Source organism: Protopterus annectens, chromosome 3.part1 (genome assembly GCF_019279795.1).
Source record: "Protopterus annectens isolate FY-2018-M chromosome 3.part1, PAN1.0, whole genome shotgun sequence".
Classification (NCBI taxonomy): domain Eukaryota; kingdom Metazoa; phylum Chordata; order Ceratodontiformes; family Protopteridae; genus Protopterus; species Protopterus annectens.
Window position 1 is genome coordinate 881,988,755 of NC_056732.1, and position 20,518 is coordinate 882,009,272.

The window sequence follows — 20,518 nt, forward strand, 5'->3', positions numbered from 1 at the left end:
CATAGAAAGGGGATAGCCCATAGGGCTATCCCCTTTCCATGACCCATGCCCTAACCCTAAGGTCCGTGATGACTGCAGCGCAGTGAAGGACATAGCAATGTCCTCCACTATGGTGCGATAGTGACGAACCTTAGGGTTAGGGGATGGGTTAGGGTAAGGGGATAGCTTTACTAACTATCCCCTTACCCTAACCCATGCCCTAACCCTAAGGACCGTGACTATTACACCATAGTGGAGGACATAGCTGTTTTTTTTATGTCCTCCACTGTGCTGCGGTGTTTTCAGTGAAGTGCACTTTCGCAAAAGTTCACTTTCGTTAACATGAACTTTCGCAGAAGTGAAGCTTCCTATTACAAGTTCGAAGTAGTGAACTTTCGTTCTTGTAATAGGAATCCATATATATACATGTATGTCCACAAATATACAGATACCCATGTGTAGACATATATATATGAGCACATATATACAACATCATGTATATCTACACATATATAGATATATACCTATATGCACATGTCTACACATATACAAACACACACACAAACATATATGTATGTAAATACATGTCCCCTATATTATTACCACAGTGCTGCATGCTATGTGTGAGGAAACAGCACACATAGCAATACACACAGATATCTACAGCTTTCAGTGTGTGCAACATGGATGGGTATGTCACATGTGAACCTCTTGTTGGGATCGCATTGCCCTTGTCTGTGAAATATGGAATGGAAATTTGGGGAAGTATGGCAGGTATAGTTGTGGTGGTGGTCAGGGCTGGAAGATATAGAGGACAGCCTACAGGGGTAGTATGTGACACATGTGGTGGGTAATCACCCTGGATGGTGTGTGTGGTCTGTGATGTGGACATCCCATGGTCCCCAATATGGACACAATGGGAACAAGCCTCCCACCCACTGCTACTCACAATAGCAGGCCATGGCCCAAAAGTGCCTGGCCTGGAGGCTGAGCAGTACGGGCATGTGGGCCCTGTGAATGTGTTTTGGATGCCTCAAGGTGATGTAGCACATCCCACATGTGTCTGTGGCGCCTGTTATGGAACAGACCCTGGACCTGTCATCAGGGGACAGGAACATGTCTGTGTGAGTGCCCCTGGGGGGGACAACATCCCCTGGGTTGGTTCCACTTGACGGTATTGCTGGACCAGTATATGAGGAGGCCCCAGAGTGGGTCCCACATGTGATGTGGCCTGGTAACATGGGCTAATGAGTTTGGAGAGGTGGTTCTGCTGGCCAATTGTACTTATACATGCTAATGTGTCACTGTTATAGAACATATGTCAGTAGTAATAGTCTACACAATCCCAGAACATGTCCAACAGCATGCAGAGATAACCGCAATAAGACAGAATGTCAGATGTGCAGCACACACATAGCAAGCATACCACAGGCATATATGGAACCACTGTGGCCCTGACAATGGCATGCAGGTGAATAATCTGTAACAGGCCAGCAATGATAGTGTCACACAGGGAACATGGCTACAAACACATTGCACAAAGCGTGGTACAGTACAATATCTGCCCCACCACTGGTAGGTATGCTGTAGCCATACCTATTGAATTGTGTGTACAGTTTGTTGTCACTGATATGGTGGGGGGTGACAGTAATGTGTAATAAGAACTGTGGTAACCTTGCTACATGACTTGCTCACACCTGTGTCCATCTTCATGTCTTTCAGGCACGATGTCTCACGGAAGGCTGCCAGCCTACACAGCAGCTGAAAACAAAATTGTGCTGACTGGACTCATACAGCACTATGCAACCTTGTCTGACAGGGCTGCCCATGATCAGCAGGAGCAGACCACCCTGTGGAATGACCTAGTCCATAGAGTTAATGATGTTGGACTGCACAACCGCAGTCATGAGCAGGTTCAGCATCATTGTTCTGACCTGCTTTGCAATGCCCGTTGGCATGCTGCTGCAGTCCAGGGATCACCTCATCACACGGGGGGACATGCCATCCATCTCCCCTGACATGTGTGGAGGAGCTCCTGGCCAGCCTCATGGAACCTGCCCGTCCAGCCAGCCACCAACCGCAGAAAACCTTTGTGGAGGTTGTTGCCACCCACACACCGGCCGAGGACCGTGCAGGTAAGGCCAAAGGGCACATCCATAGACCACTATTGCATATACATCTGCACCGATACAGGTAGATCATGCATATCTGACATGTCATAGATATGTTTTGTTGCTGCATAGTAGTGATAAACAGATGTCCATATGTGGTAGTATTGTGGAAATGTACTGTTGATTTATTGTAATACTGCACCCACCCTGTAGCAATGCCACAGGTGTGGCCACTGACTTTGCATCTCTCACCCTCTTATATAGGTCCCTCCGGGATACCACCAAGGCAGTAGTATGGTTTATGTAGATGCTTGCAAATATACCAGCCATGTAATGGCGATGGCATATTCCATGCATACCTAACACACCTACCTGGAATGCATGCTGTACATGTGCGTGTATTGTTGATGTGAAATGCACGACATCACAGGGGTGACCACGATGGGGTATTGGAAGGGTATGTCAGTCACCTGAATGATACCTAACATCCTGTCATTGTGGAATGTGTCCACAGGGAGTAACATAATGGTGGGAGTCATAGCCTACAGTAGGGAGATGTTTGGAATAACACCCATATACAGTGCAACACCAATGTATATACTTGTAGGACAATGGCAACTACTGCAGAGATACACTATGGCATAAGGCATTACATTGGTCTACATTATCAGCTGGGACTAGTCTGTAATATGTGGTGTTCAGTGTATGGGACACTGCAAACTGACACACGTGTAGGGCTTACTTGTCATGCATCTGCAGAAAGGCTGAAGGAGGGGGGAGGGGTGTCAGCATGACACACAAGTGCATTGCAGCAAGGCTCCTAAGGATGCTAAGAATGGCTGTATCTGCACATAGTCAGGTTCAGGACCTGTGGCAGCCATAATGCTATCCCCACAGCAATAGTGATGGCAGTGTGTGAGCACGAAGGGATGTGCACATGAGTAGACCTTGCAATCATGCAGATTAGGGGGATATGTGTAGGGCAGACTGAACATACACTAGCAAATGCAGATAGCCCATGCTGGTATACCCCTGCCAGGAGTAGTGACTGCTGTAGTACACACAACAAGAGGTGCGACAAACTGTCATGATAAGGGTGTACACACATATACCCACACAGTGTGTATGCATCGCGGTCAGCATCTGCACACCTAATACATTCTGAAGGCATTGCATGTGAAAGTACAGGACATATGTCACATATCTGGCTCATGTACTATTAAGGCATGCAGTGATGTGGTCTCATGGCAGATCAAGGATGGGTGCATCATATCAATAATGATGTGTACACCCCCCATAGCCATGGTATGCTCTGATGGTTGCCAGTGTAAGAGTATTGGATTGGTCATACATGGTCCGCTGATGTTGAGAGCTGTGAATCAGACATCAGGCATTCACAAATGGCATCTTTCCACATATCATCCCAGGTGTGTGTTGCTGGAAAACATAAAGGCTGTGAGCATTAAAGCTGACATAACCAACACAGTAGTACACATTCAGCAATGGGCTGTACACCTGTGAGGTGTGGTGCACATTACATGCTGGGGTGCAGAACAGGTGCACAGCAATACTATGTACATGGGTGCAGTGGTATCCAGGGAAAGGGGCTTCACCTAGTGACACAGCAAATGTATCGCACATGTATACTGTTCCTAGCATGGATTGACTATAGCTGCACTGCATGCTGTTGGGTACCATATGTTATGCATGTTGACAGATGGGTAATAGGAGGACAGTGTGTACTATCATTGTGCAACTTCACCTGTGTGTGTGTGTGTGTGTGTGTGTGTGTGTGTGTGTGTGTGTGTGTGTGTGTGTGTATGTGTGTGTGCATCCTGGTGGGTAGTTAGCTTATCTGTAGGGTCACTCTGGTGAAGTAGAGGGAGGTTGATGCATGTAGGATGCTTGTGTGCATGTGTGTGTGTGTGTTTGTGTGGCTGGCCATATATGCACATGTGTGATTGTGGGGTGTTCATACAGCAGCACCTCCCTCTGGGATCATGCAGTACATGGACATGGACTGCTACATTACACACCAGGAATACTTGTCATGTGTGTAATCACAGGATAGCTGATAGTATAATATGGTCTGCAGTATGGAACAGGCATTGGAAGGGAAGGTAGACACCAGGTACATCCTTAATATCGCATTCTGCAGAGAGGTCACCTACAACCCATGTATGCAGCACTACAGATGCATTGGGGAAGTACTAGTCAACACAAGGGATTGTATCCACATATTACAGTTATCACATGATAGGCTGAATGAGCAGCATGAACAGGTCTTGTGTTGTGATCTCTTGTGTAGGCATTTAGAGTACTGATATGTTAATGAGTGGTATCAATGTGTGTATGTTACCAAGTGTGATGCAGGATGGGTTACACATGGACAAATACGTGGGACTGTCTGTAAAGTCATGGACAGGTAGGTATTACGGTGGTGGGTGTGTGTGTGTGTGTGTGTGTGTGTGTGTGTGTGTGTGTGTGTGTGTGTGTGTTTGTGTGTGTGTACTGTTAGGCAATGCTGTACAGGTTTTAAAGTGCATTTATTATTTTCCCCCACAGGTGGCGAGGTGGGTCAGGGTCTCTCCTACATGCAATCTGATGTTGGTGTCCATACAGACACCAAAGATGATGATAGTACTGTTGAGGCACAGGTGGGGTTGTTAGGGGCCAACACTGCACCATCATTTGACATCCCTTTTTTAGCCACCCCAACCCTGCACACAGTTTCCGTGTCTATACATACCCCATCACCAGTTACCATAGCGGAGGGACAGCTAGCGTTTGGTGGCAGTGCACAGGAAAGTGGGGTAACCATGCCTACTGTGTCTGGTGACAACAGGCGTAGCCAGATGTCTGGCAAGGCACCACATAGGCAGATGTCGCAGGTTGCTCATGGTTGGGCCGCTGGACATCATGCCCCTGGCAGAGGCAACATAGCTGGTACCAGCAGGTGCATGTTTCAGGCTGTCATGGCAGTGCAGGCATGTACGGAACATTACACCAGACAGGGCCGGAGGCTGCAGAGGGATGTTCTCACATTTGCCAGTGACAATATCCGTGAACTGTCTGGTGCCATCCGTGCTTATACCGAGCTCAAAGTGGCATGGTGAGATGATGGCCCTCATTGTTCATGGTATGTCCATGCTTGAACATGTGGTGGGGGTGTGGTGATGGCGACGTGGATATAGGCCAGCAACACCAACAGCTGACAGTCAATGTGGACGTGCTAGGACACCAAGGGGCTCCCATAGTGGCAGTACCAGCCCCGGCAGTGCAGGGGGGTGCTGTCCACACCACACCACAGCAGGCCACATGCATATGGTCTTGGCCAATCCCAGAAGTGACCTGGTATCAGCGGACATTTGTCATCAGCAGGTGAGAGTAGCACATCGAGGCCTGTACCTGGATGTGCCTATGGAACCCCTGGTAGGCACAGTCCACATGTCCATGGCTGGAGGCAGTGAACTGCACACCCTGCCAGGTATGGTCTGCAGCTGTCCATAAACACTTGTGTAAGGCAGCCACATGGCAGAACTGTGTGCATGCATATCCACACACTATACAAACACACCTAGGGCAACCCCATAACTACACACACCACATCACCACGCCCAGTTCACCTCAATGCACCCCTCACCCACACACATGGTGTCAAATGTATGGCCCACCCTCTGCCTCTGGCAAACCAACAACACACCCTGTGCATATTATACCTGTACCACATCCCTGTCATCCATACCATCAATGCAGGGACAGGCTAATATCGTTCTGATGCACACAGTGAGTGTATACAGTGTAACGCAGTACTGCAGTATAATGTGTTGTAAGGACTAAAGTGTAATGCATATATGTCAGGTAGTGTAGCCATCCAGCAATGATGCATTATAGCTGTTAGTAACTCTGTTTGATTGTGGTCGCTACAAAGTTATCCATTTGTGTTGTAGGTGTACATGTGTCAGCACGAGGATGCCCTGTGCATATGATGATACCTGTGCCACATCCCTGTCATCTATACCATCAATGCAGGGACAGGCTAATATGGTTCTGATGCACATGGTGACTGTACTACAGTTTACCACAGTACTGCAGTGTGACATGTTGTAAGGAGTGAAGTGTAATGCATAAATGTCAGGTAGTGTAGCCGTTCAGCAATAATGCATTATAGCTGTTAGTAACACTGGTTGATTGTGGTCTCTATAATGGTATCCATTTGTGTTGTAGGTGTACATGTGTCAGCATGAGGATGGTCTGCAGTCATATTCCAAAACGGGGTATGGCACTGTGGTGACACCATGGCTGTGACATATCTGGGGTACAGTTGAACACATGTCACAGGTTAGAATAACGGTTATTGCCTGTGCCACATGGGCAGATGACCCACTGGGGCATATATACCCTGCAACCTGATGTAGATGCATCCACATACACACACACTGTCACTTGGCAATACTGGGACTAGACCCCTACATAGACATGTAGTGATACTGAAGTGTGTGGCTTATATTGCACACACCACACAGCATTCAGGGTGAGGTGTGTCTCAGGTTACATGTTACATGCAGAACATCCCCAGACATGTCCAGTATGCCAATGGGGGATGTAATGGGTGTATATGGACAATACACAGTGTGACATACCATCATATACACATTAACAGACACATAACAAGCAGACACACATCCAAGAGACCAGGGCCTATCGCTGCTAACTAACCTGACCACATGTCCAATATGTTACAGGTAGGCTGCACACAGCACAGGCATAACTGGCCTTGATTGTGGTATCAGTTACCTGTATGGTTGATAGTGACAGTGGTAACCTTAACGAGGTACATGGGACATATACCGGGTGTACCTTGGTGTAATGACAGTGTACACAGCGTATCCCCAGTGGATATTGTATTCCCTGAAACTGACGATGACACTCTGTCATACTCACCATCACACACTGTCCATGACTGTGATACAATCCATAGTATACCCCAACAGTGGTACTACAGGGATATGCATCTAATGCACATCCCACATGCATAGTAGGGTGTTGCAATGTCATGCCTTACCTATGGGTGGCAACAAGACTATCTGTACTACTGTGTGGCAATGGGTATTGTAATAGGAGTATGTGGCCTCGGAATGCTGTACCCTACAGATATATGGACATGCACACCTACACATACTTGCCAAAACACAATGGGTATCCCATGCCTATCAACCCATTTGTACAACACTATTGTGCTGGTACTGCAAGAATCATGTAGCTGGTATGGTACATGTAATGTCCCATACAGCAGCAGCCACAACTGACTATGGCAATGGGTATTGCGTTGGTTGTGAAGGCCCTCATGGAATTCCCAAGTACAGGTGTGCTAACACACAGACACTGCTATACTCAGTCATGCACATGTACACATGAGTCAGTACAGGGGTGCATTGCTGCAGGTGGTCATAGCTGTGTTCCTAGCTATTGTCCAAGGAGAGATGGGTTGTGTAGGGTTGTGTGTACAATGGTATCCTGCCACCTGCCAAGTCGCAGCAGGCAATCTATCAACAGACACTACTGTGGTGACCCTCAGGGAGAGAATGACATGCATCAGCCAATCCTCCTGGTGCCTCCTGCACATGGCCACTGAGGTGATCAAGTTAACATGTATGCAACATGCATTACAACACATGGTTATTGTCTGTGATGGAGACCTGTACCAAGGATGTTCTGTTGACTGTGGTAGTGTAGTGGAGGTACCCATGGCATGTAGTGTGTACAGGGTGACATCTCCTATATGTGCCAGTTCTTACACAGCTGGGCAGACATGTCAGCGTCAATCAAGCTTAGGTTGCCTGCATATATCCCAGCTGGATACCTGCCATCTGCACATCTGTACAGAGACTGACAGTCATCAGCTTGGCAAGTAGCTATGCAGTAGGAAGAGTGTGTTGACAGATAGATGTTTGACAACAATATGTATGCCATAACTACATGTCAGAAGCCCTTGCTACTGTAATGACAGCACATAAGCGCATGTATTGTACATGGCATTACATACACTTATTACAGATTTCATTAACCTGCTATGTTATCAGACTGGGTAGTGTGAACTGGTTACCAGGGCTAAACCATGCTTAGCAAGTATCAACATTGCTGCAATATAACAGCTGAGCAGTTTTGTGCACTAAGCGAAGCCTACACTGTGTAAGCGCCCGTACGTTTACCCATAGCTTAGCACTGCTTAGCTTCGCGCAAACCCCTGCAAAACTGCCTTAACCACTCTGTATCTGACAGCCCTTGTTCTGCCCAGCAACAAAATAAACACCCGTTGCAGGTCTTGAACCCAGGACACTTTACACTATAGTCATAACACTTAACCACTATGCCATGACCACTGTGAAAACCGCTGTTGTTTTACCAATATATCTGTCAATACACATATTGAGTAATATTAAACAATTGCCTTAACTTCCACAATTCTGTAGTACTTGTTATTAATATGACTGTTGCATCACATATGTTGCTTTAACATAATGTACACATAGCAGATATATATACGGTGGGATACATCTGGGAGGGTATACACAACCGTGAGATTTACACATGACAGGAATATGGATATATACATATAATAGGTCGATATACGTCTACATGTACATTCACATGTATACTCATGCATATGTCTGTATAGACATCTGTATAGTGCAACATATATATGGCCACATTCGCACACACACACATATATATATGTATATATAGGCTTACCATTGAAATATCAGTGTAGCATTCTATGCCTATGAGCTATTCGAGCTACAGATGTTCAAATAGTTCATATATGTGCAAGCTACATAATCGAATGGTATATTTATGAATGTAATGTGCATTCATAAATATAACATTTGATTATGTACAGGGATTGCTGTACATCCCTTTCCTCACTATAGTGCGATCTCGGAGTTGGAATATTTAGTTACGGGGGGTTAATAAATAAATATATAAATAAATATAATATAATATAATATAAATATAAGCATAAATGGGATGTTAGGTGTAGGGGTTAGGGAGTTATGGCAAGGGTGGCATTGTTGTTAATGTTGTAAAATGTCATTGTCGACATTTTCAGCATTAGCAGCTTATTTTTGACAATAGGGCCATTAGGTTATGTATACTATCTGCGAAACATTTCGCTGTTAAGTAATGTTTTTTTTTTAAATGTTGACATTTCAATAGTCAACATATATATATATATATATATATATATATATATATATATATATATATATATATATATATATATATAGAGCTATACATATATATATATGCACATCCTATGTGTACAGATATGCCTATTTATGTGGATATATAGGTAGATATCTATAACTATATGTGCATACATAACTATTCTGATATACCTATTACTGTCAATATATATGTAGATATTCATATGTATATGTGCATATGTATTTCTATCTGTATATGTGTAGACATATATTGCTCTAGATATGTATATATCTGAATGTTTATATGTATATATATATATATATATATATATATATATATATATATATGTACATATACATATCCATCTATGTATGTCGATATGTCTATGTGTATATATCTATACAGATATATGGATAATTATATATACATATATGTTCACCATATGTCCTGAACATAGAGCGGAGCCCTACCTCAGCCCCAATAGTCCCAGCCTATTAGTGCAAGGGGATGTAAGGTATGAATTGCAGGTATATTTGTAGACTATTGCTACTGTAATAGGGATTGTCTTCACAGACATGTTGTATGTGGGAGGTCACATCTGCTTTTAACATGTGCGCCATTGGCTACTGACAAACATACTAATGACATCATAGTACAGTACCACTGCTAGCACAGTAATGATTCTGTGGACTACAGCAGAGATTTGGCCAATATATGTGGCAATCAGACATACTCTGGTCAGTCCAGAGGTATACAGAGACCCCTTAGTGCAGGACATGTGGACCAGGCCTGACAATATGGATGTTAACAGCCATGTAGATGGGTATATCACTAAATACAGGTATACACTTGCCCCCATAGGATATGCATTCACACCCCCTGTCTGTCCTGACACATAATAACCACTGGTACAGAGGTGCCATGGCCACATACTACCCACTAGTTAGTAACATACATCTGTACAGCATCTCACTGCTTTGTCTGACATACATGACTGTTATGGTGGCCCAGTAGCAGTACATCCGGCAAATATCTGGACATAACATCTCACTGGGTAAGTACACTAAGCTGCTAGGCATGTAACAAAGCACTGTGCAGGCTACAGGCAGACTGCCAAAACACTGGCCTACATTTCCTATGGTGTATTTCACAGTGAATGACATAAGCAGGCTTGGCAAAGTAGGGCATTTGAATTGTAGTGAGTGAGAGTAACCTAAAAAGCATTGCTCCCTACACAGACAGGGGAACACACACACCAACATCCACACCTATCATGTGTTGGAATAGAACCCCTACCAGAGTTCTATATCACACTACATCATTACGCTGTTATAGGACGTGTCATGGGGATTACTGGAGTATGTCTTCCCCAAAGGTGTATTTCACAGTGAATGGCATCAGCTGGTTTGCCAAAGTAGGGCATTTGAATTGTAGTGAGTGTGACTAGCCTAAAAAGCATTGCTCCCTACACAGACATAGAAACACAGACACCAACTTTGATACCTGCCATGTGTGGGAATAAAACCCCTACCAGACTTTTATATCACATACAACATTACACTGTTATAGGACGCTCCATGGGGATTACTGGAGTACTCTTTCCCCAAAGGCATATTTCACAGTGAATGACATCAGCAGGCTTGCCAAAGTAGGGCATTTGAATTGTATTGAGTGTGACTAGCCTAAAAAGCATTGCTCCCTACACAGACATAGAAACACACACACCAACATCCATACCTGCCATGTGTGAGAATAGAACCTCTACCAGAGTTTTATATCACACTACAGCATTACGATGTTATAGAACGAGCCAGAGGCATTACTGGAGTACTCTTTCCCCAAAGATGTATTTCACAGTGAATGACATCAGCAGCAAAGTAGGACATTTGAATTGTAGTGAGCATGAGTAGCCTAAAAAGCAGTGCTCCATACAAAGACAGAGACACACACAGTTGCCATGTCTGGGATTAGAACTCCTACCTAACTAATTTATCACACTACAAGAGTACACAGTTATAGGACACGCCATGGAGATTATTGGGCTACACTGTTCCCAAAGGTGTATTTCACAGTGAATGACATCAGCAGCCTTGCCAAGGTAGAGCATTTGAATTGTAGTGAGTGTGACTAGCCTAAACTGCATTGCTCCCTACACAGACAGGGACACACACAAACACAGTTGCCATGTCTGGGATTGGAACTCCTACCTAGCTAATTTATCACACACTACAACAGTACCTAACTAGTTTATCACACTACAGCAGTACACAGTTATAGGATGCACCACTGATATTAATGGGCTATACCATTCCCAAAGGAGTATTTCACAGTGAATGACATCAGCAGCCTTGCCAAAGTAGGGCATTTGAATTGTAGTGAGTGTGACTAGCTTAAAATGCATTGCTCCCTACACAGACACGGACAAACACCCACACACACAGTTGCCATATCTGGGATTAGAACTCCTACCTAACTAGTTTATCACACTACAGCAGTACACAGTTATAGGACATGCCACAGAGATTACTGGACTGCACCTTTCCCAAAGGTGCATTTCACAGTTAATGACATCAGCAGCCTTGCCAAAGTAGGGCATTTGAAATGTATTGAGTGTGACTAACCTAAAAAGTATTGCTCTTTACACAGACAGAGGCACACACACAGTTGCCATGTCTGGGATTAGAACTCCTACCTAACTAGTTTATCACACTGCAGCAGTACACAGTTATATGACGCATCATGGAGATTACTGGGCTACACCTTTCCCAAAGGTATATTTCAAAATGGATGACCCCAGCAGGCTTGTCGTAGTAGGGCTATGGGGAGGGCAGTGTGTGTGCATGGGTCATCACCCATTGATCTAGAGCTTGACACACCACATGTGGGCAAGTGCAGGGTTACAGTCCACAGGTACATGTATACAGCTGCTCAATGACTACTTCCTTGTACAGACATGTTGCACAGCTAGCATTTCCACCACATAGTCTGTAATGCTGATGGATACTGGTGGCTAATGTCTATAGTGAGTGACATTTACACCTCATGTGGTTGTAGTCATTTGACTGTGTGCTTGGTGGGACAGGCCTCATAATGGATGGCTCCTTGTCACAGTCACTCTCTTCCACACATCTATGTATGTCTACTTTTGGCTTATTATAGTGTGTTGTCCTTGGATATATGTCTGTATTCCTATCCACTCTGTGTGCAAAGCATGACTGGTGCATACTGAGGAGTGTATGCACTAACATCTGCAACTGCCAGATATGTATGTTCCACTGTTGTTTGCAGACATGGGATTCATTTGTTTAAGTGTGTGAGCATGCCCAGTATGCCCTTCTGTATTGAATGTGTGGATCAGTCCCAGGTAGTTTGTACTCCAGTGCAGACCTTTGTGTTGTACACCTACAGATAACAAAGTGTTTCTGCAGGGTATCCATCGATCATTTGGCAATATGGGGACAAACTGTGCAGGGGATAGTGTGTACTGTAGGTGATTGTGTTTGTGCTGCTTCAGCTACATGGTACTGCTGTTAGCAGAGATATTCAGACATGTGTACTATTATACACTGTGATGTTTTCTGTCCTCATGTACTGTCAGGTAGACATTCTTGCTCACAGTGATGTCTTGGGGGTTAAGGGTGACTGCAGCTGTGTCTGGTATTGTGGGCAGATGCCTACATATTCATGGTAAGATATGCCATTCTGGAGGAGGAGCTGCAGACACTTGCTGCTGGGTCTGTGTATCCAGTTCAGCACCTTGGCACAGTGCTGGCAGAGGAGTCCATACCTGTACATCCATTGACATAACAGTATGGTCTTATCTTGCTGTGGCAATACCTCACAGCTGTACAGATTTGCAAAGGTTACCCAGAGGCAGGGGCCATAAGTCAGTACATTACCTCTATTGTGGTGTACGGGCAGGTATGTAGCCACCCATTTATGTGTTTGCAGCCAGGGATAGTGTGTGCACACAGCTTTGTGTCGGATCTTGCATATTCCATGTTGCCCATTCTCCCCCCATTATTCTATCCTCTTCCGTACATTATGCATACATTCTCTGATACTTTCCCTAAGGTTATCACTCCATCAGAGCTGTGTTTTGGTTTTGGTCCACAGTTCATGCAGTGGGAAATGGTGGACATGTAACTGTGCTCTGTCCACATGGCCTTGCCTATGGCTTATGTGGAGTGTGTTATGTTATTATTTGGGTGTCCATGACATAACATGCATTGGCAGTACGTGTGAGACACAGGCCTTTGGCAGAGGTCTGTGGGCCATTTGGTGTTGATGTGAGCCTGTTGTGGCAGCCTGTTGCATTCTGTTAGTCCTACAGTCTCAGACCACCATACAGTATATTCCCCTGGGGTGACAGGGTAGGTGTGCTAGGTGTTCATGCCAATACCTTCTATCAGTCTTGACCTGGTGGTGTGGATGCTGGCAGGGTGCTACCTATGGCTAGGGACACACCTGCATGGGACACCTGCACTGCATGCTGTATTCTTTCGCTATTGCCATATACAGGTGGGGTCATATTGTACCCATACCTCACAGCAGGGATCTGACCAGAGAGGTACCTGTGGGTGGTGTTTGGGTGAACTGGGTGCATGTGTGCTATGGACACTACTTGCATCTGACACACAGATATGCATGGGGCATTCCAGTTATGCTGGCATGTGCAGGTGCATCAGCTGTTTCCCAAAACATCAGTTTTACCTCCTTTGTGATCTGCAAGTGTTTGGGCAGACAACACCGGTATCCCCTACTGCAGGACCAGATAATGTGATGCATACTTGTTTGTACAATTCCAAGGGTGTGTCCATTTCACAGTTACACAATATGTACTGTATGTCTGGGGTACTTTCCCCTGAGTACTGCTTGTACATCTAGCCCAACAGCCATGCCATGTCAATCTTTCAGATGGTGACACATATTACCACCATGCATTTATAATGGCTTACTGCTAACATCTGTTATACTGGTGGGAATTGTCTTTGGCACTGCAGTTGTGAGGACTTGGCCCTGTCATTAGCAGTAGTGGGCAATGGCCAAAAGGTCATACCTCAACATGCATACATACTGACCACTCTCACACAACATGAAGTACACACCAACCTAACACACACATACCTGCATATTGTGAAAATGCTACAATCTATCCTGCTACCTTGGCCACTTCTGGGCATCTGTGCTCCACTGGTATTATACATACACATACATGTTGCTACATTTCTACATAGGGTTATGGGGGGACACACCTGACTGTTACGAAGTGTGCACATCATATTGGGGGGGGGGCACACCAGACCGCTACTACATTTCTAAATAGGTTTGGGGGGGGCACACCTGACTGTTACTACATTTCGATGCAGGATTGCGGGGGCACACCTAACTGTTACTACATTTCTATGCAGGATTGGGGGAGGGGGCACACCCTGTTTCTACATTTCTACACCAAATTGGGGGGGCACACCTGACTGTTTCTACATTTCTACACAGGATTGGGGGGGGCACACCTGACTGTTACTACATTTCTACATAGGATGGGAGGGCACGCCTGACTGTTTCTACATTTATATACAGAATTGGGGGGGGCACACCTGACTATTTTTACAGAGGGCTGGGGGGCACACCTGACAGTTTCTACATTTCTACACAGGATTAGGGGGACACCTGACTGTTTCTACATTTCTACATAGGATGGGGGCACGCCTGACTGTTTCTACATTTATACACAGAATTGGGGGGCACAACTGACTAGGTTCATAGGTTCATAAGTAGGTACTAGGCTATCTGCCCGAGGGAATTTATAAGCCTAGCCAGAGTGTGTCAGCTTTCAACGCCCCATTGATTAATTAACTGAGCCTCTGTCAAGCAGAGCCAATGAAGTGATCCCAGGGGTGTATTTTCTGTTACCCATCCACTCGTCAAGGTTTCTCTTGAAGAGTGTTAGTGAGGAGCGCTGCCTGATGTAATTTGGAATTTTGTTACAAAGCATGGGGAGTCTCTGTGACAGGAATCTATCCCTCCAGCATGTTATATTTATTGTTGTGGTGAGGTTTAGCTCACTAGAACGTGTGGCTCCAGTGACTTGGATTTCTTTAGGTGGAGCATGTCCATAAATTCTGAGTTGAACATGGCTTTGTAAGTTACGCAGATATCATCTCTGAGTAAACAATATGCCACTGAGTACAGCCAGAGTTTTTTCAGTCGGGCAGCATAGGACATATGCTTGAGACCAGTAATCCTCTTGATGAGGTAATTTTGTGGTCTTTCCAGCTGTTGGAAATGTCTTGTGAGGTACATCCCAAATGGGGCATTGTATTCTATGATGGGTCTAATGAGGGACGAGTAGCGGGGAACTATAACCTTTTTATTTTTAGATGCGAACCCTTTAGTAATTAGATGGGCCACATAGAAGGATTTCCTAACTACTTTGACAATATGATTGTCAAAGGAGAGATTACTATCTACCTGGGTCCCCAGATCTCTTATTTCCTCTTCTGTATTAAGGGGGCTGCCACCTATGTAGTAATTAGTGGGTGTTTTGTTTTTCCCAAATGGGATGACTATGCATTTTTTGACATTTAGCTTGAGACCATGACTTTGACAGGTGTCCGTCTCAGTAAGGCCCTTTTGGAGGATGTCCATGTCAGCCGGAGAGTCAATTATGGCTCCCAGTTTGCAGTCATCGGTGATCTTGGTTAGCCAAGGTCCTCCTGTGTTTGCCTGTACTTTTGAGAAGTATATGCCAAACAGTAGGGGTCCCAGGACTAAGCCTTGAGGGACACCACTTGTGACTGGTTTAGAGTCGGACCTGGCTATTCTTACCATGTGAGTTCTGTATGTAAGCCAGTTGGCAATCCATCTTATGACATGGGGTTTATGTTCAGGCTGGTGAGTTTTTCTGTAATACCCAAGTGGGGAATGGTGTCGAAAGCCTTGGTGAGGTCAAGATAGGCTGTGTGAACCACCTTTCCCTCGTCTATGGCCTTGGTGACTGTCTCGAAGAAATCAATCAGGTTTAGTAGGCATGATCTGCACCTAACAAAGCCAAACTGGGTCAGGTCGAGTGTTTGGATGTTCCCAATGACTTTGTTAATGAGTTCCATGATGATGTGCTCCATAGACTTGCAGACCAGGCTAGTCAGGCTTATGGGGAAATAGTTACTAGGGTCAGTTTTGGCCCCTCCTTTGTGGATAGGAATAACCGTTGCTGTGCACCATTCTATGGGCAAGTAGCCTGTGGAGAGGCTGAGGTTGAACACTTGTTTAGGTGGGGGGTTAGTTAGTTCTGTAGTTCGTGCAAGACACAGCCTGGGACACCATCTGTTCCCATTGACTCTGTGTTTTTGGCTTTTGAAAGGGTTGTTTTCACCTGTGTGTCTGTGATTTTTGGGACACTACACTTTTCCGGTATTGGTGTAGGCCCATTTGGAGGTGAGAGGGGGGTGAAGTTTGCACTGAATTTATCTGCCAGGATGTTGGCAATATCAGTAAGTTCAGTATATTTTGTGCTATTTTGCACTAGTTCGGTGCATATCTGCGAGTTGCCACTTAGATGCTTAACATAGCTAAAGAAGGCTCTGTGGTTATCTTTTGAATCCTTGGCTAATTTTCTTTCGAAGTTAGCCTTGGATGATTTCATGAGGGACCTCAGTTTCTTACTGATACTGATCAGGGATGTCTTTCCTTCTTGGGATTTGCTTTTTTTCTGAACTAGTTTCCTCCTTCTATTGTATAGCTTGTTTATTGCAGGGGTCCACCAAACTGGTTTCCTTCTCTTAGAGGAGTGAGTCTTGGTTTTGCTAGGGATGATGATCCATGCATCCTTATAGGTGCTCATAGAGTGCATTTGTAAAGGTTTCTGCATTTTGGGCAGCGTTATCGTTTAGCGTGGGGGCTGTGAAACTTAACCATCTCTGTCTTAAGTAAGGTAAAGTTTGTTTTAGAAAAGATTTTTACTGTGGTCTCCTTAGTTGGGGGTGGTGATGGGGTGTGTGGACATCCAGAGTGTTTAGTTTATGGTCTGATCTAACCAGTGACGGGTTGACCACTGATGTGGAACACCTGTTGCCCATGTTGGTGATGACCAGGTCCAATATGTTTTCACCTCTGGTAGGGGAGTTTACCAGCTGATCCAGAGCATTTGAGTTGATGAATTCCAGGGAATTTGTACTCAAGTAGTTTTCCCAGTGAATGGTAGGATAATTGAAGTCACCCAATATCAGGGTGTTTGGTAGGACCTTCATGTTTTCCAGTGTCTCCAGAAAGGTCCTAGGTCATGGAGGGTGAGCTGTAGCAGGCCACAATCTGCATTACAGATTTGCCCGATGTTAGTTGCACATGGATGATCTCAGAGGTATCATGCTGCTCCACTAATCTGGAGGTGTAGGTATCCTTGATGAATATGGATACACCCCCTCCTTTTGTGTTTCAGTCCATGTTCTGTGGCCAAAACGTGTGGTATGTGTTGTAGCCCGGTAGTGCTGAGGTGCTCTCTGGAGCCTTGAACCAGGTTTCAGTTACTGCACAGATGTCGATGATCTCCATACTGAGGAATGCTTCGAGCGTGTGCATTTTGAGATTTAAACTCCTGGCGTTGAGTAGCATAACCCTCAGTTTTGTGTTAATTGTGCTGTTTACAGAGGTGGGTTTGACTTTTGAGCCTTGCCTAAAAAAGGCACTATGGGGGCAGCAAGAGCCTTGGCCAGTATTCGAAAGCTTAGGGATGACAGGTGCAAGCCATCTCTTGTGAAGCAACGTGGCTTGTCGAGCATGTCGTCCCAGGCTCACAGACACTGTATCCCCTTTGAATGACACCAGAAGCTTAGCCAATTGTTGAAATTGATCATTTTTTCTTTATACTGAGGCATCATTCTTGGTGAGGGCAGGATGCTACTCAGGGTTAGGGTAATACCAGCCTGGGCTACATGATCAGAGAGCTCTTCCATGTTTCTTTTCATGCAATCCAGGGAGGTATGTCTCAGGTCATTCACACCAACATGAACAATGACAGTGTCATATTTGTACTTGTTCTAGAGTGACCTGAGTGCTTGTGTTATGTGGCGGATTCTGGCTCTCGACAGGCAGCTAACAGTAACCTTCTGCTTTTCCAGCATAGTGAATGGGACGTCAGTGTGCCTGACTATAGAATCACCTATTATTAGTGTGTTAGGTATGTTATTTCGCCTTAAGGGCTGTGATTGTGCGGCACACTGATTTTGTGTTTTATGTGTTGTCTGGTTTGTGATGGGAAGTGCAGGTTGTTTGGGTGCCTGCTTTGGAGGTCTCTGATGCTTTTGCAGGTTTTTATTTAGATCCTCTGAGTATGATTTTGTGTATTTATGTGTATTTTTTGCCAGTGCTGTTTTAATAGGTCTGTGTGCGGCTGGAGTTGTGGTGCAAGTGTTAACCTTCTCCACTTGACTGTCTGTTCCAGTCTTGGGTGGAGACAGCTTAGCTTCCAGTTTGGCTGTATAATTGCATCTCTCGCATATGTTAGTGTTTTGTGGCAGGAGGAGAGGGTTGTCTGTGTACATGAGCCAGTTGTAACATTGCCTCAGCATACCCAGATTCACCAACTGGACTGGAGAGTGCACCTGAAGTTGCCCTTTGGTCATGCCTAAATAGTAGGGTGAGCTGCTTAGTCGCTTGGTTGGTGAAGGGTGAATAAAGAGCCTTGCCCTGCTGGGCAATCAGTCTCAGGGTATATTAGTGTTTGCTATTAGGTCTGAGCAAGTGCTGGGCTGTGAGATGTTTTTGAGTGCTTAGGTTGACAGTTAGACTAGTTTCAGTGGAAAAACTGAAGAGGAGACTTAGTGGAGCCAGGAATAATTTAACCATAGCTAAACGGCACTGCCCGGTGCGCAAAACCGTGCAAATGCAGTTTTTATAGTAGGGAAATGAAAGAGAGAGAATTTGCCCAAAATGGCCAATAAACTACTAACTTCTGGGCTGGAGCCACTCCTCCAGGGACAGATAGTTTTGCTCAAAGCTCCCCTGTCTCAAAAGTGAACAGAGAAACTTCCTTCTATCCAAGTAAGGTATCGGCAACTCAGAAACTAGTATCACAGCCCTGAATTCAGCACTAGTCTGAAAACTGGACTATACTAGCTTAGAAAGGCGAGGAACAAGGAATTTTTTGAAAAGATAAGGCAAAAACAGTAAAAAAATACACTTAAAACAGCTTTAAATGACTACAAATGATCAGAAAAGGCTACCACACTTTAGTGTATAGCCTACAACAGTTAAACAAATTATTTAAACAAAAAACAACTTTTTAAAGTTTAGAAGAGACTATTTCTACATTAGAAAAGACTATCTATAGATTTCTACACAGGGTCAGGGGGGCACACCTGACTGTTTCTACATTTCTACACAGGATTGGGGGGGGCACACCTGACTGTTTCTACATTTCTACACAGGGTCAAGGGGGCACACCTGACTGTTTCTACATTTCTACACAGGATTCGGGGGGCACACCTGACTGTTTCTACATTTCTACACAGGATTCGGGGGGCACACCTGACTGTTTCTACATTTCTACATAGGATGGGGGGGGGTACACCTGACACTTGTACACATTTGCTTTGACTGTACTGGTATGCCAGGTACTCCATTTCTTTCTGTATTTTAACCTATCATGCTGACTAGAGGCATATCAGTGTACTACAGGTCTTAGGTTTGATTGACCTACATATTGGTTTCTAACTTCCTACCCTTCAGAACTAACATCCCACTGCCTGACCTGATGTAGTCTGTCTGTGTAGGCCTGGGGGGGTTACCCATAGGCATCATTCAGAGGCCATAGCATAGCCTTTGCTTGTGTTTGTCTACCCCTGTCCTGCTGGCTGAGACTGTTGTTGGGTATGTGAACCTCCCTGACTGGCGTGTGTGAGTCATATGGACATACATGTGGGCCAGCATATTTCCTGCAGTGGGTTTTGTCACCCTGTGTAGTACTGGCTACTATGGCGACACCAGTATTTATTACAGATCTCATGGTACCACTATAGGTGTCTACTATCTGCTGGCATACCATTCAGCTACACGATTTGCTTGCATGCTCACATCCCTACCATAGATACAGGTAACAACACATATTACTCCATTCGTTGAATGACTTACCTTGTGGGTGTGCCAGTATTGAGGGTGGTGCTGCCGGACTGCCTATGTTGGATGCACATAGTACACTCCCTACACATGGTTGAGCACATGTA